The following is a 21,160-nucleotide window of genomic DNA, read 5'->3' on the forward strand; positions in this document are numbered from 1 at the left end:
CTGTGGTGTATATGTATTTATTTTTTCAGCAGATTAATAAGACTTATACGTTTTCATAATTGAGCTTTCACTTTTTGAAATAACTTAATAAATCTTCACTCTATTTAAATTATAAATAAGCAAAATAAATATTTTTTAGTGTCAGGGGCGCAGCGTAGGTAAGAGATACCATCCGACATTATGGCCGAGTTTCACGGGGGTAACGTTGCACGTAATTGCGTTTAACCCTCACACACCCCATAATATATAAACCACCCCATGTCCTGCCACTCTACTGATAACATTCAAATACCTCCCCCCGAAGAGAACGCCTTTGACGCGATACACCCCTGGTCAGGACCAGACTATGAGATTAGAAAGCCCGATTAGGGCAGTGCTTCTGTATAACTTATAACCCGAAAAGGTGTTTTAGGGTAGGTTTTTGAGCATCATAATTATTGGTCAGCCCTTTACTCACATACCCAGTACTTTCGTATACAGTGCGATATCTGTATTCTGGTGGACACGTCAGAGCGTTGTAAATAATATGAGAATATAAGTTATGATCATTGCTTTTAACGTAAAATCGGCGAAGAGTTTGTATACAAAGGGGTAGAGGCATATAGGTATTCGTCAAACTGCGGGCGGGAATCTTCGTTCGCAAGATGCGCGGAGGACTTGTCGGTCAGAATTAAACCTTTTGTAAAAAGAAAATGCACATAAAATATATTAAAATACCATATACTATACTTATTTTCAGCTATTGCGTCGTTACTGAGAACTGTGGTTTTTATTGTTTGTGAAAATTTGTATGTAGGTATATCTGGCAGTCCAATTGACTCTGACTGTACACTAGAATCGTAATAACTAAATAATAATTGTATTTATTTTTAAATTATGGACTATCTTTATTTATATAATATTCATTTATATTTATAATTCGTCACCTCAATACTACAACTAGATAACTCTGATTTGGTCATTGTTGGAAAAATGAAATTTAAACTTTACTTGATTAACATAAATCTAGGCCAGGGGTTCCCAACCTTTTTGTACTCTAGAGCACATTCTAAAATATCGGTAGGGTGGCGGGCACCACCTATTTTTAATCGAAAAATCCTTACATAACTTCTCATTTTCCCAATATTTATTTTCTTATGTTCATAATTTATTAATAAATAATAAACAAAAATGTTTCAAAATAATAAAACTATTATTCAAATTGCATGCACACAGAGAAATGTATTTACAAAACGTAAACAAAGTAAACAAAAAACACAAATACAAAGAAAACATTTTAGAAAAAAATAGAATATCAATATGTCAATGTGATCATGCATTGCATATCGTTGGCCAGTGCCTCATAATTAGGAGAGTATGACGATAATCCTGTTAGCAAACAATTATAAAGATGCTCATCGGTGAGTCGAGATCTATATATTGATTTTATTAAGTTCATGTTTGAAAACAATGATTCGCATAAATATGTCGAACCGAAAAAAGATTCAATTTTATATGCCGCTTTTTTCAAAAATACTACTGTCACGTGCTTCGGCGTTCATCGGCTCAGCTCGTGGCGTTCGTTCACTTCGGGTTTTCGGCGTGTGTCAGGCTAGCGTGAAAATTATGTCTCTGTCGAATAGTGGCGGGCACATACGAATCGTTCCGCGGGCGCCATGGTGCCCGCGGGCACGGGGTTGGGAACCCCTGATCTAGGCTATAATATTATTATTTAAAATAAAAATGGTAAATTGTGCTTGTCTAATTGGAAACAATTAAATAATGTTGAATTGTATGTAAAATATTGTAGATATTATATTATTTTATTTATTTAATGCATTTATGGTTTAAAAGTTATCTAATATTTTCAAACACAACATTAATACAGTTTCCATTAACTTCTGACTTACCTAGTTTTATCATTTTGTAGAGAAGGAAATGTAGAATCATATTCAATAGCTATCTCAAAAACAGTGAAAATCAAGACAGTTATCTAGTTGTAGTATTGAGGGGACAAATTATAGTTAAAATCTTTTCTTTATTACCAACATGAAATTATCTGAAAAAAATATCAATTAAATTCTACTATTCCAAATAAATCATTAAAAATGGCAGAGATCGGTCATCGGTTGGCTGATAAAACAGGTGAGTGCTCATCTGTTGAGTATCTCAGGTAGTTAATAAACATATAAATCCAAATAGGTTATAGATCTATTGTTTTCGATAGGTGCATTTAAAAAGTCCAGATAACTTTACTAGAAGAGATATTTTATATAGGTACTAAGGGACATCTATAATAATTAATAGTATATAAGTAGATATTTATGTATTGCATATAAATAAACTAAAAATAAATAAAATAAACTTTTATTTAATAAATATTTGTTTTATACTCTTTTTAATTATTGTATTGCAACTCTAAACTACAAAAAAATGCTTCCAAAAGCTAAAGCTTTTTATGTTAATTATTTTTTTAGATCTTACTCTTTTCAATTACTAATTAAATAAGATAGGTGTCCCTTAATAATTATCAATTACGATCTGAGATTTGAAAAATAAAATCAATACTTAATTAAATAATTTTAATCTTTAGTCTACAAATTATCTTTTGCTGGTGTTTAACAATTTAACTGTAAAACAATATTATTCCTCTATTAAAAAAAGATTTCTGTCGACTAGATTCTACTAATATACACCATGAAAAATATTTTTGAAAAGTAATCGTATATAGGTAGCCAATTGGTTAGTAACGAAAGGTATTTGAATCATAATCAATTTTATACTATTTGCATAATTTATGTGAATTAATTCACCCACTAAGCCACGGTGTAAAGGTGCGTTGTATGGCTTAATCCCACAGTGAGGTAGGTAGGTCTATTATAAAGAATTGCGGCCCTGCCTATGGATAAGCCATTTTCTTCCTTTCTCTCTCAGTATGTCTCAATAACGCTGTCTCTTTTTTGGGGACTTTATTTTTTAGGGTCGTATCCCGCTGATTAAAATACGGAATATGATTTTCAGTTAGTACAACTTAAAAAATATGAATGATGACTTAATTATGTTTGATGTTTTAATACAATTTATTTAAAAATGATTTAACTAAACATAATTATTAGGTAGGTGCCTACTTAATATATGAAATAATACTTGACAGAAATGTAATGACACCCAGAAACTGAACATCAATAAAATGACTGACAATGAGTTTTTTTTGTGTTTACACTAATCTTTGTAAGTGTCATATATTACCTTTAAGTTAAACGAGTTTGAACATAAAATACTAATATGGATTAGTCGTGCAATGCCATTGGGTACTCAAATAATTTCAATTAACATAGAATTTCCCAATTAAAAAGTATATTAAGGCCTACTACTGCACAGAGAAAAAATGCACTAATTGTATTAGTAACAATATCAATCATTTACTCCTTACAATGAAATATTAATAAAGTGAGAAAATATCTAGATACATCTAATTTATATAATATATTAGGTGCTAATAAACTTTTTCTGAAAGATGTTTGATATTTTCTTAAGTACCTAATTGACAAATTAGAACATTCGATTATAACAGCCTATAATTATCATATCTACCGATTAAACTATAAAAATTCGCAAGTAGACAAACTCACTTTCTATATTTAAGCGGAGTTATTAAAATATGTATTACTTTTATAAACAGAAATAAATAATTTTTGAACGTTTTATTGCAATCATTTGGGATCGGGAAAAATTTTCCCATGGCCATGCTTTTGAAAATCGCTGCTGTGGCAAATATAATAAAATGTTATTTTTAAATATTCTATTTAATCTTGAATCTTACTCAGAACTCTCAAATTTTACTAAGCGATACGAGCACATTTTGATACGCACTATATTATTAAAAGTAATACAGATATATAAAACTATTTATTTATTTAGAAAAAGAGTTTTACGGCATTACAGCGATTGGCCAATGCGCCATAATACAAAATTATAAAAATCTCCTAATTACAAATAACAACTAATATAACAAGAAAGTAGAAAAGACAGGACGTGTTTATGTAAATATTAAAGAAACATGATATATATATAATTATAAATTCAACCTATTTAACACGCCAACAAACATTATAATATAATGTTATATAGTTAACTATATTATAGTTAATCAAAAATAAACCAACCTTTATGGTGCCATCAAATAAGTTAATTGCACGATACACAGCATTATGAAATATCCTGCGACGAAATATCTTGAAGACCGTAGAGTTACGATTGATATTAATGGGAACATTAATTAATATTTGAAGGAAGGAAAATTAATATTTGAAGTATATACGGATTGTAAATGAACCCACGAAGAAGTAAAAAGAAATGCTTTAAAAGAGCAATCACTTTTCGGGTGGACAGGGATTGCATTGATAGCATACCCAGAAGAAAACGAGTCGGGAAATTCATTTTATTATCATTATCATAAGGAAAGAACCCGTATGTTCTTAAGTAGAGAAATCTAAGATTATTAATATAATAATATAGAAAATTAATATTTTTATTAGCTTATTTACTTATTATTAATTAATTCTTATATCGCTCATTTTTTGTCAAGTCCGCTATAAATAGTTATTTCCAGGATCTATATGACATGGTAGTGTTTCACATAATTTCGGGGATAAGCTTTTTACATTTGGGGTTTTGTGTATTATCATTTGTTACGATTTAATTACGATGGCGCGTGTCAGTTTAGAAAGGGTGGGATGATTCATAACACGATCCACCATGATTTAATGATACTCCAAACTCAAGTATATCATAATACACATGGTCTAAACTTACCAAATAATTATGTCATATCGACATAATGATAAAATATTTTAAATTTAGAATATTAAATTGAATATTTAAATTTAGAACACGGACACGTTCCATATAGCATTTGTTGATGTAACTAAAAAATATTTAAAAATAATCAAGGGTCATAAATCAACATGCCATATCTACATATATAGGAAAATAATTGAATCATCGTAGTAAGATGGTAATATTATTATATGTTACTTATTAAGTCATGACACAACAGTAATTAATCCTTACTGGTCTAACATCATAATAGTGGAAGCCATATCCACCTCTTATATCGTATATTAAATAATAAAATAATACATATTTTACATACATAAAGGTCATTCAATTTGAATAATATATTATTTGATATTAACGTATCAAGTAAATTTTGGTATGCTTTATACAAGAATGGTAACATTATATAAAACAGGGGTAGGCAACTCTGTCGCTAATTGAACAAGTGACGATTGGCGAGGCAAGTGTATTTTTTTTTTTCATTTTAATTTGTCAGATCCTTCTGTACAAAATGTTATATCCTGAGTACATCAAATTATGCTTATGTTATCATTATATACCCTATTGTACCCTTACATACTAAAATATTATGTTTGAAGCTAGTTTACACGAAACTAACCAGAATGGACTTGGTTCAAATCTACGCGTTCCTTAGCTATGAATATTGTTATCCTATATTGCTTTACTCATGATGTTATTATTAGCTTAATTTTATTGTTATTGAATGCTGTGGTGAAGAATGACCAGGAGGTGTAGGTGGAGAGTCATCAGGAGGTGAAGATGCGAAGTCAAGATTTGGTGGTTGCTCCTATGGATGGAGGAGCGAGTTTTATTTGCAGTGTAAACAGTTGGTACAAGAATATGTTACTAGAGCGTTATGTTACAATACTTATGATAGTGTTCCGAGGTCCGAACTTGGTGGAATCGAATGCTGAGCTGGACGACTGACACGAAGCTTACTGATCGGACAGAGATTATGATTGATACTAATAGGTATTTAGACTGACTAACCCATAAACAATGACCTGCTAATTATATGCATGAATATTCGCTAAATTTCGAGTTATTGTTAATGAAGTTTGCAGTTGAGAAATCTGCTAGCCTCTGCATTATTGTACTTCAAACGTTTCGATCCTATCGAATAATGTCACGCGTATGCTGACTGTAGATACGACGATTGTGCGATGGTTTAAATGACTTGCTAATTCTTACACTGTTCAAATAATGCTGAGAAGGTCCGAAGTCATTGATTACTATTTATACTACTACCTGGTATTTTTTCTAGTTATATTTTAGTTACTATCCAATATCTTTGCTAATTATATATTATGTTAATTTAGACATAAATAAAAATTTGCATTCATTTATGATGATTGAAAAAAATAGGGGGACTTGATCCCCAGTGGTTTAAAATTTTAGATGAATTACAAATTATTCCACTTTGCGTGGTGTTGCGGGCCGTCCAATTATATCGACATTTGAGCGGCAAAACGATCTGGCGGATTAAAACTCGAATACAGTAGAATGTACACCGGTGTATCGTTAGCCAATGCGGATAATAATGCCCCTATTAGATTTATGCTGAAATCATTTGGGAGCGATCAATCTCAATTGCAACCCTGAAAAATAGGGGTGGGAAACTAGAAAACATCAGCTAAACAGGATTGAAATGCTCATAGAAGTAATGATAGTGATATACTCACAAAGCTTCATAATATATCATTCACAATAATAGAGTATGGCTATTAGTAATTACAGTATTTCTTAAACTTTTCAAGTTACAATGGAAAATACTTTAAAACTAACATAGGTATTTGGAAAGATATCATTTAAAATAATAATTAACCCTACGATTTTCAAGATGAGTATTAAAATACATGCTGTCTACTATTATGAGTTATTAACTTTTTTAGATCAATCCTAAGGTAGAGGATACGTTTTATAACTGCACTTTTTTTTATTTTTTACTACACTGATACACCTCTTTGCCTGATTACTTCGCATAAAATTAGATCAAGTAATATTCACTTATATTAATATGTATAGTAATAAATAAATTAATGGATAATATATTAAAAAAATATTTTTAGAGCCGGGGGGCAAAGTTATGAAGCGTATACTCTAACTAAGTTAAAAATATCTTTTGATAGTTTTTAGGATGGATTTATCTCTTAAAACAATTTATTTTATATTTACCATCTCTATTCGTCATATGTACATTGTGCTACCGTAGATTGCAGGACCGCCATCCATGACACTTAAAACATGTCTGAAAAACACATTTTATGTAATCAGTCTGCTATCTCGATATGGAGCCGCATGGAACTGATATAATAACCATGCCTAAAGAAAAAAAAATATCTAAAGTATTAGGTATAGAATTTAAAAAAAAATCAATGTTTTGAAATCCATAATAATGGTGTTAAACTTAAACGCCAGTTTATTGAATACGTAATGAAAAAGATTAATTTGTAAAAAGTAAAAATTGAATATCGATAGGCACAATACATAGCTAATGCCATTGTTAATAATATGGAAAATCCTACTACTAAGTTTTTGTTTATTTTGGATAAAGAAAAACACAGTTAAATTTAGATGAAATTTTATTTGATCGTCGTTAAAAATTATGACGAAGCTAAATGAATGAATTAAATCTTTTGATGAGATATTTGTGCTTGTTTAAGAGACTACGACTATTTTTATGTCTGAGCCAATGCTTAAAAGAGTCAATTAATATTAAAAATAACATTTTAATATGTTTAATGATGGCTATCGACTAACCTTTATTGTAAGCAATAATATCCTATATCACACTCGTTGGGGAACACTGATTTTTAAAGGTACTCACATAGATGTATTAAAACTACTCATTTTCTTTTTGTCGCCTATGATCACTGTTATTGGTAGTCTTTATGTACCGCATTTTTAAATAAGTATGCCTAATTATGATTGACCACTGACTTTCTAATGGTTGTTGTATGTAAAGAATACACGGACCCTTGTAAACAATCTATTTCAGAAACATTTGCATCTGATCACACAAATTTCTGAGTTTAATAAGTTTATCAAATCAGATCAATGTGTTGTGATAAATAATTTAATTATGACAGTTTAAGTGTGCACTTTTTTGGCTACCAATCTCTTACCTCTAACAAGGAATATTTACCATCGCTTTTCGGTGAGGTTATTAGTGAGAATTATCATTATAAATTTGTTTGTATAGTAAATATCGTCACCGTTCAGGCAAAAGTCACCAACCCTAAAAACATAGTTTTGAGATATCGCAATCTGAAAGTTTGAAAATGCAGGAAAAATTATATTTTAATGTTTTTAAGGTTTTATCTACATTAAATTATTTTTTCATGTCTTCTTAATAATTCCTTTAAAGTAATTTTACTTTTTGATGCTAATTAAAACATCTGGAATATTTTAAAGGAGGCAAGGTAGCTCAATTATGGTTTGGTGACTTTTGCTTGTTAATAATCTGAACAATGTTGGCCAAAAGAAGGATCAATAAAACTCACCATCCATAGTATAGTGACTTTTGCTTGTATATTTATAACGAAGGATTTTTTTTATATAGTCAATAATGTCTATTCACCTATAATGATTTTTGCTTATTAAGATTTTATCGAAAGTCATTTAGTGAAAAACAAATAATTCGGATTTAAGCAAAATTTTACTAACTAATGTACCGTGGTGAGTTTTGCATCTTAAAGAACATAATTTTACGCTTCGGGTGACATACTCAACTCAAAACTGCCATTTTCAGGGTTGGTGACTTTTGCCTGAACGGTGACGATTATAGTAATTTAACCCTCAAATGCATGATGATTTTCTACATTTTAATAAAAAAATGTATTATACTCATATTCAACCGATAGATTTGATTACCGGCAAAATAATTGTTTATTATTGTTTTCTCTATATATTTTCCCCAAAAACACTTTTTTTATATTTATTATTTTTAAAAATAATTATATTATTATAATAAAACAATCCACTATTATCAAGTAATTATAAAATCCAGTAATATTTTTTTCCCGATCAAAATCTAATATTTTTGTGGTTAAAACAGAATTGTGATTAAAAAAATCTGCCAAAATCCGGCCCATATATAATAAAATATTATCATCTCCGGCTCGCATCGTTTGATTACAAATTATATCTAACAACCACAACTTACAATGAAATCTATCGGTAAAATTGAAATAATGATTCCTTCTTTACCATTGGATATATGTATGGTAAAATCGATTTCTGTTTTTCTCAAAAAACCAAAACTAAAGTTTGTACATACTATGTGTACAGTATGCATTTCAAGGGTTAAATTTATTATAGTATGAATATTCGATACAACATATTTACTCATTTTTGTCTATGTGTAAGGAAACGTGAGAGTTCTAAGTCTGAAACCGTTAGACTATTAGGAATAGCAAAAAAGGCTATACTTAGGCTATAGATTATATGAATAGCCAGACAAATTAATAGCCTTTTGATCTCCATACGTATTAACAATTATTTTGAATATTATGTAAATAAATACTAAAGATAACACAGAAAATAATAAAATCCTCATTTATCTTATTAGTAGAGAATATCTACGAATGAAGGATTATAATAAAAAGTATATTTAAAAGATATAATTATTAGTAATTAACCAAATCAATTAGTTTCTTTCCCTAGAACAAACATTATTATTATTACATAATGTATTGAAAAAAAATCAACTTTACCTGACAACTGAGAGTATTGTGAAGATACATCTAACCGAAAAAATAAATATTATGCTATACAATGGAGTTTACTTATTTTAGATAAAGCACCATTGTATTGATTACCCATTATCTACGCAAACACGAAATTTGAGAAACATTTAATTTTATTATTATATTACCTACTCAAACTGTTTAAACCAGTTTTACATTTCTATACGTAGTGTATCAATACTTGAAATCTAAGTAGGTATGTATACAATTTATGTAATAATGATTAATGTTAGGAATACCGTGGTATGTGTATTTATTACAATCTATTTTTTCTTCTTATAATATAATACTATAATTATATGCCTTCGTGGCCTAGTCATATGGTTATATGTTACCTACGTTATGGGTAACCCTTCTTCATTGAATCGATGGTAGAAAAAACGATCTCCGTGCTGCAAGCCTGCCTAGGGGAAATAACGAGACCTTACACTTTCCATATGCTCCGATACAGGAGCGTGATAGTATACCTAAGTAAGTATTTAGTACGATTATTAATTCTTATTTTACTTTTATTCTACAGTTTTTATTATGTTCGAGAATTTGCTAATACATATTAACTCACTAGATATAAGATAAAATACGTTGCTTCTACGCACGATCAAATTATTTACAGAACAAGTGTTGCTTGTCTTTGCCTGATCGTTTTGCAGCTAAGTTCTACCTTTTACGGATAAGGGTTGATAAAAATGCAAAACCACAGAGGGCGAAGGGTGAACACTCGATCTTATCCTTCAAAGAGATGCCGCAGGGGGTCAGATTTGGTGAATTTGTTTCTTACAAAGACATGCTTATATATATGTATTGGTATATTCAGCTAGACAGATCAAATACTAGTTGGAAAAAGTCATTATTAATTTACATGGGGGTTGATTTGAAAATAATTGCTTTTATTTTATTAAGAAGTTAAAAGAAGTGAAGTAATATTATATATTTTACAAATATATATATATATTACATTCCCCAGACGTTAAACTAGGCAGGCCATGTCCAGCGTATGTCACGGATATCGAAGAGGATCCTCGTAGGAAACCCACGGGGAAGAGGCCAGTGGGAAAGCCACGCACACGATGGGGTGATAATATTACAAAAGATGCCAACCAGCTACTAAAAATCAGGAACTGGAAAAGACGTATCTAGGACAATTCCAGCTGGAGAACGGCGGTAGAAGAGGCCAGGGCTCGACTTGAGCTGTAGCGCCATCGAAGAAGAAGAAGAATATATTACATTCCTACTCATCAGAATAATATAGTTACTTAGCAATCGAGACCTTGACCTTAGGTAACCTACGTATTTTCGAATCCTAAGGCATAAAGTCCACTAAAGCAGGCTTGCGGGGCACTCGCGCATTTTCTATGTGAATCATCGAAAATCCAACGTAGTCAAATACGCCAGCGCACACTGGATTTGACGACGCCTTGTGTCCGCCTGCCCCATGAGTCACCGTTTTTCGCTTCTCAGCGATACGAATTAACGAAAATACAACGTAGTCCATTCATTGAACACGGCAAGCAAAATCACGCTCCTCGAAGCGTCGTCGATAAACGGGCGAGAAGCCATTATATAAGAACAGTGAACTCTTTGTTTAGTTATTGCGTGTCCGATATTAATTACAAGCCCCGAGAAATTTAATAATATTTTTATTGCTTTGTTATGAGAGACGCTGATAATAATAATTATTTTGTGCTCCTTGAGCCCCTTATTACATAGGTGAAGGGTAATGCGCGGGTGGGAGGGGGCCTACTCAGTAGTGAGCGCACCGAACGCTTTTTTGGTGGGCTTTATGCCTGAGATTCATATTTTCAACACCATAGATGTATGGACTCTAAAGTATGGAATATCAATTAGAGGCGAGGCCTTCGGGATGTGGTTAAATATATATATATATATATATACACACATGTATCCTAAATATTTTTCGGACAGACAGGGTAGCAAATGTTGAAGTTTTCAATCGATTGGGAAAGGACCAAAAAGTTGTGCCTAGTATCATAATATCCAGAACCTATGGTACATCGGCCACATTATGAGAGAAAAAAGTACAGTATTCCCAACGTATTATCCAAGGAAAATCAACGGAAATTATCGCACAGGAAAACTACGCATTTTCATTGGCTTTGTTGAAGACTGAAACATCCCCAGTGAAAGGCTCTTTTGATTTTAGTGAGCATATAAATCTAGAGTGGGAGGTTAGAGTTTTAAAAAACATTTATAGTCTTTTAAAGTCGCTGTGTCCTGCTTGAGCATCAGATTGATCGTTTAACATAATTGTGAAGTGCTAGAAAAGCATTGTTGTGAGGCACGCGGTGACTATACATGATTTGATTCGCAGTTTTATAATTTCATTATAATCGTCCACTGATAGCCAAAAAAATAAACCAAAGATAGTCATATTTCTCGATTTCGGTAGGATAAAAAAATGATTATAATATAAAGAAGATATATTAAGGGGGGACATGCTCAGCGTAAGTCAAAATGGAGCTTTTGTTCTATTTTCAAACCATGATGCTGGACATACCTTAAACCTTGTAGATAATCTATTTATATAATTTTGAAGCCTTATTATCCTTTATATTTATTTTAAACATTTAAAAATAGTATTATTAATTGTACCGTTAAAAAAATCGGTTAGGTACATGTTCAAACGCGCGCGTTAACATCATTTTACTCCTTACTTCAATTATAGTTTGTCAATTTATGGCTATGGCCGTATGTTGTAGCTTAACTACTGGGAAATACCAAAATAAATGGCGTATTATTACCTTATTCTTAGGTCAATTATTATTATAAAGCAATCATTTTTCGTAGGATATTTATCAGAATTGAATGTTCAAAGACATAGCTTATAATTAGTATCTTTATAATTATCTTCAAATGTGTTAATTTTTCCCATTTTTCGAATAATAAAATGCCTAATTCTTCTCAAATTTGGGATCACAGAGATTATCAATATAATTTTTTTTCGTAAATATTTCACTATAATAATGTCAATATAAATTATACTAATAGTATTATAAATGCGTTTAAAAATTAAAAAATGTAAAAAATCTTTACACCACTGCACATTTATGTACTGAACTATGACTGTATTCTAAAACATTAGAGCGAGAGGTTTAAAAGATTACTATTTTATGTAATAAAAATACTTTATGCAGTCATTAAATGTTTAAAATAAATATAAAAGATAATAAGGCTTCTAAAATATATAAATAGATTATCTACAACGTTAAAGGTATGTCCTGGATCATGCTTTGAAAATAGAACAAAAGCTCCATTTCGACCCACGCTGAGCACGTCCGCCCTTAATTATTTAACGGAGTATTGGCATTTTTTATAAGAAAGACATTGTAAAAATGAAAATTAACTAAACAATATTTATTAAGAACTGCATATTTATGATACTGAGTATTTACATATAAAAAATATATATTATATCGGGATCCATATAGTTTGATTGGAGAGATATTATGTAATTATTGACAATACTACAAATTAAAACTCTCACTGTATATTTTACTGTATTTTTTTTTATAATACGTATGATTTTATTGTTGTCAAAGTTTTCACTTAACGTGTAAAAAAAAATAAAACAAAATTCTTTTAGATAGGTGCTTCTTTAAAAAGCAAAAAAATAAGAAGCAGAATTATTATTAATAAAAAAATACATCACTGTAAAATTTTTATTATCGATTCATTGAATTAATCCTAAAAGCTAGAAGACATTTTCGGCACAGAATAAACAGACGCTAGATATGTTATTTTTATATAAATAACATTTCCACTTGGAAACTCTATATCATTTCCAATAGGGTGGAAAATCCGGTTAAGACTTATTTTTGGGGATGCATCCCGGATTTTATTGAGTTACTGGACAATTCCATTGAAGGCCTAAACGGAAGTTGCTTTGATGCTTGTAAATTATAGTGGCCAACAAAATATTGCGATTAATTTTCAAAATATATTATATTATTTACTTTATCTTTGTAATACATAGTATAACGTAACTCATTACTCGTAACTCTATGGTCTTCATGATACCTCGTAGCAGGACGGATGTGATGTTTCATGATGCTGTGAATCATGCGATTAACTTATTTGATAGCACCATAAAGGTTGATTTATTTTTTATTAACTATATCATGTTTGTGGACGTGTTAAAAAGGTTAAATTTATAATTGTATTTATCATGTTACTTTCATATCTACATAAGCACATACTTTCTTGTTATATTGGCTGATATTTATAATTAAGTCATGTTTATAATTTGTATTCATTGTGTATTATGGCGTATTGGCCAATCGCTGTAATGCCATAATACTCTTGTTTTTAAATAAATGAATATATGACGCGTGCTTATATATGTATTAAGTTACATTTTTGCATCTATAATATAAGTTTCACGAATATCACATACCTATTATGGTGCAGTTAAAAGAAACATAATCTGAAAATAAAAGTGTTGGTAATAGATTACGACATAATGACGACAATTATTACATCTTGGTGTTATTTTCTTCAAATAATTTCTAAATACTTTCTTTATAGAACTTAAAAAACCTTCACATCCACAAAAATTAACAGTTCATTATAGTTTATGGTCTGGGGGTGTAATTGAACCGTGTGTTTTTAAATACTAAAATGCCCATGCAGTTACTGTTAATGATGAACGCTATAGAAATATAATTAATGATTTCTTCTGGTATGAATTAGAGGACGATATGAGGTTCCAACTAGATAGTGCAACATTCCATACAGGCCGTGATACAATTAATTTATTGAGAGGGAAATCGAGTTGAATATGTCTCTTGGTTAATACGACTGATAATTTTCTTGCCAAAACTATTCAACTCAGTAATACATCGACTTATTTTTATTAAATATTGCTATGATAATCGTAAAAACGATTTATATTAATTAAGGCATCAAACCATTAGGTAAGATGTTAAGAAAAGTTACAAAATAATAATAATATTGTTCTGCGAAACAATTTACAAAAAATAATTTTGACCTTTTTCAAATGTCAAAGAATCAACGGCGTTGAAAACATTTAAAACGAAATGTTATAAGGTAAGTACTGTACATAGTTTTTTTTTTGTATAAATTATAATTAGGAACCTGAAAAATAAATTGCCAAGTAATCTATATAGACAAAACACTTAAATATTTGGGTAAGTTAAAAGTTAAGTATGAAATACTTAATTAAGTGTGTTTGGTTACAATTTTTTTTTATAATATTAAGCTTAATATTATTAACAACATCAAATTCTACAAATAATGATTAATTAGCCAATCTGGGATTTAGCTTGTGCCAAAATTTAAAGCATTTTCCGCCAATATATTAGTTATTTATATTTATGTTGAGATTAACATTATACTATTATCCTCAGTGTGCTGAAAAAATCCTTAGATTGAATGGCATTGTATATTTATCTTATTGTAATATGTAGTGGTTAAACGGACCTCGTACTTCATCATATAGGTAAAATCAGGATAACTAGAGGACAGGCTAAATAGACGATTGACGCCTAAGCTTTGCTAGGATGAATACAATGTGTTAAAACACACATATAGGTTGTGGCTTGAAACAATAAGTAAACAGGAAAGCCTAAAATAGAGTGGGTATCTACTTCTTATAAAAAGTAAAGCTCTTATTATTATTATTAATTAATATGTAGGCAATGAGGTGTCGCTATCGCTAATATCACCAAGTAGCTCTGTGGGCGTCTGCACATCGCAGCAAAAAAATTAGAGCCTCATTAAAAATAACGTTTATTTAATAATTCAGATTGCTGGATATGCGGTAAATTTGTTTACTCTTAGATATTGTGACATTTACAACCAAGTTAAATTAAAAATATTTTTTTCATCTGGCTGAAGTTATTTTTTCTTACAAGTTTTTTATACAGAAAAAATAATTACATTTAAAAAAAAGATGGAAACCCACTTTTAACGGTTTAGGACTTGAGTTGATTTTGTTCGTATTACGAGTAGCTTCATAAAATATTATGTAACAATTTTCCAGTGATCTCTATTTAATTTCTATCAACATTGAATGAATTATGCTAGTCGCCAATAATTGTATTTTAATTGAGAGTCATACATGTTATTAGAAATATATAATAATTGTTATCTTAAATGGCGTATAAACACTGGATCATTGTCATTGTCATTACTTTCCATTCATAGTTTCTTATACAATTTTATTTATTATTATTATTCAACATGATATAAACGAAAACCGACCGAAAAATAGTCAAGGAATTAATTTAATATCTTGATTGATAAGCTGCGTCATTCACTAATGACATTTTTGAGTTCATATATTATACCAGTCTTTCTGTAGATAGAAAAAAAATGGGAGATAAGAAGATTAAAATTCCAGTCTGATTGGGATGCAGAATTTTTGATAATTTTTGACAAGGGAGAATAACTCTTATTGATAAAATGAACGGTAAAAACAATAAAATGATGGAAGTGGGAGCTGTAACCAACCCTTACCAATGTGCATTTAAAACGATTGTATTTTTAAATTCGTATAAAATCTATATTAGCATACGAATAAACTGCTGATTAGTAAAAATATAAATACTTATATTACGATAAATAAACGAAATATAGGTCGTTACGGTTTCAAAACTTTTTGGTAAGCTGCTGTTGATGCTTCTCAAATTATCTTTAAAGATTACCATACGGAAGTATTATGTATATATTAATTGTTAAATATAAGTTTATTAACCAGAGTTTTCTTATTATTTATCATATTATTATTATTAATAATTTTCTGAGAATGTATGTAGCTTAGAAACTTGTTAAAAGGAATGCAACTTCCCACGTTCTTAGTAATTTATATTGAAATGTGTGTTTAAAAATAGATCAATAAGTTCAAAACTGGTAAAAGGTTTAAAGTATGTTATTGCCTATTTTTTTTTGATATTCACGTATTCACGGATATCACGTCAAAGTATTTTTTTTTATTTTTTTTACTTATATTACTTTTTTTAATTAAATACAAAAAAATCATAAAACTATGATATAATAAAGAAAAAATCATTAAGTTATAATATTACAATCATAACAGTCTAATATAATAAGATGATGATATTATTATATTTTTGTTTTAACATATTTTTATAATTAAAAAATGCTATGTAAATAATATAATATGTTATATTTTATATAAATAATTATTTATGTTGCACTTTTCATGATTCTAGGTATATCTACATTATATCTAAATGCACAAATTCGCTTTTATTGTTTATCCCAATTTGATTAATTTTATTCTTCAATTTATACAGAACAATTCTTAGTAATTATAATACCTCGTATGTTTTTTATAAAAAATGTAATATTTTATAGTTTAAAATATGTTTAACTATTACCATTTACGATGTTCTGTTTGATTATTTGATAACGTGGTAAAATTCTTAATATTAAATTATTGGAGAGGAATTGATAGGTACTTTGTTATACGAACAAATAAAATTGTATAAACGAATGAACAAAATAATATAAGAATCTATACAATATTACTAATTGCTACAATGTTATAATACCATCTACAGACAAAGTGTATTATTTATGTGAACAAAGGCAATAACAATGGCAGAGCAGAAATCACGTCAAAGTCCACTACGAAACAATAACCTACACGGAAAATAAAAATATTGCAAATCATCACGGATCGGTAAATGGTTGTATTATTTTTCCTGGCACGTAGATTTTTGCCTGTAGGCGGAAAATGACCCCGCGATATTGAGGCGTACCACGCCAGACAAAACCGTGCGGTTTTTCCGTTTGTGCGGATAAGCTTTGTAGCAATGCAATCAAACGGAAAAACTCTATTTTCAGCTATGCACGCATTTTCTTTAGTGGCTTTATTTGGGGTTTGCCATGTGTGATCTGGTGGAAATTAGCGCTAATGGTTTTTGTAGTTTTTAATGAAACACAAACACAATATGGCTTCTAATTTCTGATAGCCAAATGCGGCATTCGAGAAATTTGCAGCGTCGTATGGAGAGCAGGATAGTCCCGACTCTTCTGTAGATGTATCCATTTCAATTCGTGTCAGCCAGTCGAAAAAACAAAAAAAAAATCTTTCTTAACTTTCTTCTTTAAGCACTACGATGCATGGTTTCAGCATCAATCCCATGCGGCTCCGTCTCGGGACGAAATGAGCACTTAAAATCACTTCTTTCAGACACGTTTAAAGCGTCATGGAAAACGGCTGTGTATATAATTGACGGGTGGTGGTGGGAACTTTAGCGTAGTCAAATGCAGTTTCTTCCAATATACACGTTGTCACGTTGTGTATACCCATACCTAAATTCAAGGTAGGTAAATGCTGACCAAGAGAAGATGCTAGATTGGTTGTGTCTTTGACACGAACCCTCACCCTGCGGTAGGACGAGATCCCACCTTTTTTTACTTTGGCGGCACTGGGGATGGACCTCTACTCTTTCACTTTACCCTGGCGATCTATCTGGAAGGAGCTCACCACTTAACTTACTTTTAACGATGGCCGGTATGGACGCCGGTCACATAAATGCTCAGTATTGCTTTCGTTTCTTTTGAACTTTCATTACCATTTGTAAAATCAGTGTCTTCAAATGAACCAGCAGGTGAGTACCCCTATTTTTGTATTATAATGTTATTGTAAAATTATATATGTTCGCATAGCAAAGATCACGAGTCTCTTGAATTTCATGTCTTCTTTAAATAAATTCAATGTTTTCTAGCTTATAATAAACAATTGTTACCTCTAAATTACAGTGTTTTCTTCAATTCTACCATAATACTATTATGTACACATTTAGAAAGCACTTGGCGCCCTAATCATAAATCAATTTTATCATACACTTACAAGTCTTGTTTATTCACATCTTTTACTTACTAGGTACTTAAATCCCTTTTTTTATTATATTCTATAGATACAAGTTCACTGTTAGTCATACATATCCAATTATCAGCGCGATCACATGCCCTGAACTATTTAATCATCATATTTTATTCCTTACTTTTACTTCTTAATCATGCTCTACTAATAACTTTCAATTTCTCTAATCCCTATTATTCACATTCTATCTATCCCTTACATTTATCACTATTACAGCGTAGTTACTAGTTATATAATAATCATAGTTTTATTTATGACTGGTTTTAAGTCAGCTCTCCATCTATGGAAGAAATTCTTAATTATATTAGAAACTCTTAATTATATTATTAACTTGTGCGATTTAACTAGACAAATAAAAATATTAATTGAACAAACATAACTTGAAAATACTTCTAACGTATTATACCCACTAGACAAAATCACATTTAAAAAAATACGATGGGATTTGAGCCCGTATATCCACTATTATCGCGCCAATATTATGCTTAACAAGAATTTTATATGGAATGTTTATAATGTGATTTTTTCTAGTGGGTATATATCTATAGAGGTTTACCCAACTCTACAACCGACGTATTATTGTCTATGTTCATTTGTATACCATAGACAACAATACTATACGGAAATGACAATCTCCGCTAATACTACTACACTAACGTCTATATAACTGAAGTGTTGTCAAGTTATGTACCTATGTTCAATATATTATGGAATGTTACATTCTCAAAACTTGTCAATTATTCGTTGAATAAAAAATAAAATAAACACCATGGTCATTTTTTCGCAAACTAGTAATATAAAACCAAATTAACGCAGAACTAAACTGACATGGAGCTCAATGGTGTGCTTGAATAGTTTTCCTAAAGTACCCTTCCATTGTGATTGTATCGTAAGTTGGTTAGCTAATTTTTATTAATACAATTTTTATTTTATATGCATGTAAAACATCAACTTTTACACTTTGGGGAATCCTAAAAACAAAACTAGCGTAACGTGGTATTGAAATGTACACACCTATTGGTCATAATGGTGTAAGAACCCAATATGTTTAGAGTGCAGAAAAATGTGTGTACTTTGTGATAGAGGTCACCGCATTGATGAAATGGTAATGATCCAGACATGCCATGTAGTGACTTGATAACCACTGGATAAATGCAGTCATAACTAGTTGTCATCAAGAGCCACTAAACGACCACCAGTCTTAATGTTTAAAAGTTCAATGATGATGATAATGATGATGAAAGAAGATTTTAGTGAAAACTCGTTTACATGGGTGAGATGAAATAATTATTTCAAGATAATAATTATATTATTTTATTAGTTTTTTATTAAATTTTTGTGATCTAATATTACAACCTTTTAGTATTTAGAATGAAGCACAACAAAATAATAATATATGTTTGTTTTTGTTACACGACAAAAACTGAGCTTAAATTTAATTTAACATCTGTGTATACAAGTTTAATACAGTCGACAGTTTCGTCTACTTTGGCTCTTTAGTGAACATACATAATGATGTCACAGAGAAAACATGAAAATCATATCAGTGCACGAATGCCACTTCTACTAACACTTTAAATTTGGTTGTGTATTCTTGTAGTTTTTCTGTATATTATTCTTGTAGTCTATGAACATATGAGAATGTATAGGTTACAGGTTGAAGTATTAAATTTGAAATTATTATCTATTTTGAATATCTTTGATATGCGACCATCTGATTCGACTGCTAATTGATTAATCCTCTTGGGATCACTGTCTAAATTTGGAAAGTCTCGAAATCAAGTTATGGAGTAATTGCAGTTTGATATACCCTTTAAAATCAGGCATAGTGCTGATTTCTATATGTTTTATGGCGCATTTTATGTATATCGGAAGAGTTTGATTTTTTTTTAAATTTTAAATATTTATTTAATGTCTTAAGCGTAGGGTGTTCAACCAATGTGTGCTGCCCGTGCTCACGTATGGCTGCGAGACGTGGACTCTCAACATGAGAGATGTCCAAAGGTTGAGTCGCATAGCCAGGCATGGAGAGTTGTATGTTGGGCATCATGCGAAAGGACCGAAAGAGAAACGAATGGGTTAGGAAGCAGACAGGAGTACGCGATGTAATAGACGTTATCAAACAGCTGAAATGGAGATGGGCGGGGCACATTGCTCGCCAAAAGGACGGCCACTGGACAAATTCCGTCATCCAATGGTACCCAAGGGGTACGATACGGCCACAAGGTCGCCCTAAAATTGACGAACTGATAAAGTTCGACGGAAAGACGTGGCAGCGAATGACACAGGACCGAGAGAGTTAGAAGAAGCTTGGGGTGGCCTTCATCCAGCAGTGGATTGACCCCGGCTGATGATGATGATGATATAATAGACACACACCTTATCCGTTGTTAACTCTAAAAACCTAATTAATTATCTACTTACATACTTTTGGTAACAACCCCACGCTATGAAGCAATTATTATATTTATTATTTTACCATCTTTTTGTAACGCAATTAAAGTACAAATATAATGTATGTGTTAAGTTAGGTCCTTGTCATGTGTCTATAAACATTGATCCATTTTCAAATATGAATATCTAGGTATGTACTTCACGTAACAACCATTTCTACGCAGCACAATCCAATTCACTTATGCATACGTAATAGTCCTAACCAGAAGATGTATAATATAACAGT

The sequence above is a fragment of the Rhyacophila brunnea genome, unplaced genomic scaffold (assembly GCF_057557595.1).
Source record: "Rhyacophila brunnea isolate RB1 unplaced genomic scaffold, BYU_Rbru_1.0 scaffold_11, whole genome shotgun sequence".
NCBI classification, from domain to species: domain Eukaryota; kingdom Metazoa; phylum Arthropoda; class Insecta; order Trichoptera; family Rhyacophilidae; genus Rhyacophila; species Rhyacophila brunnea.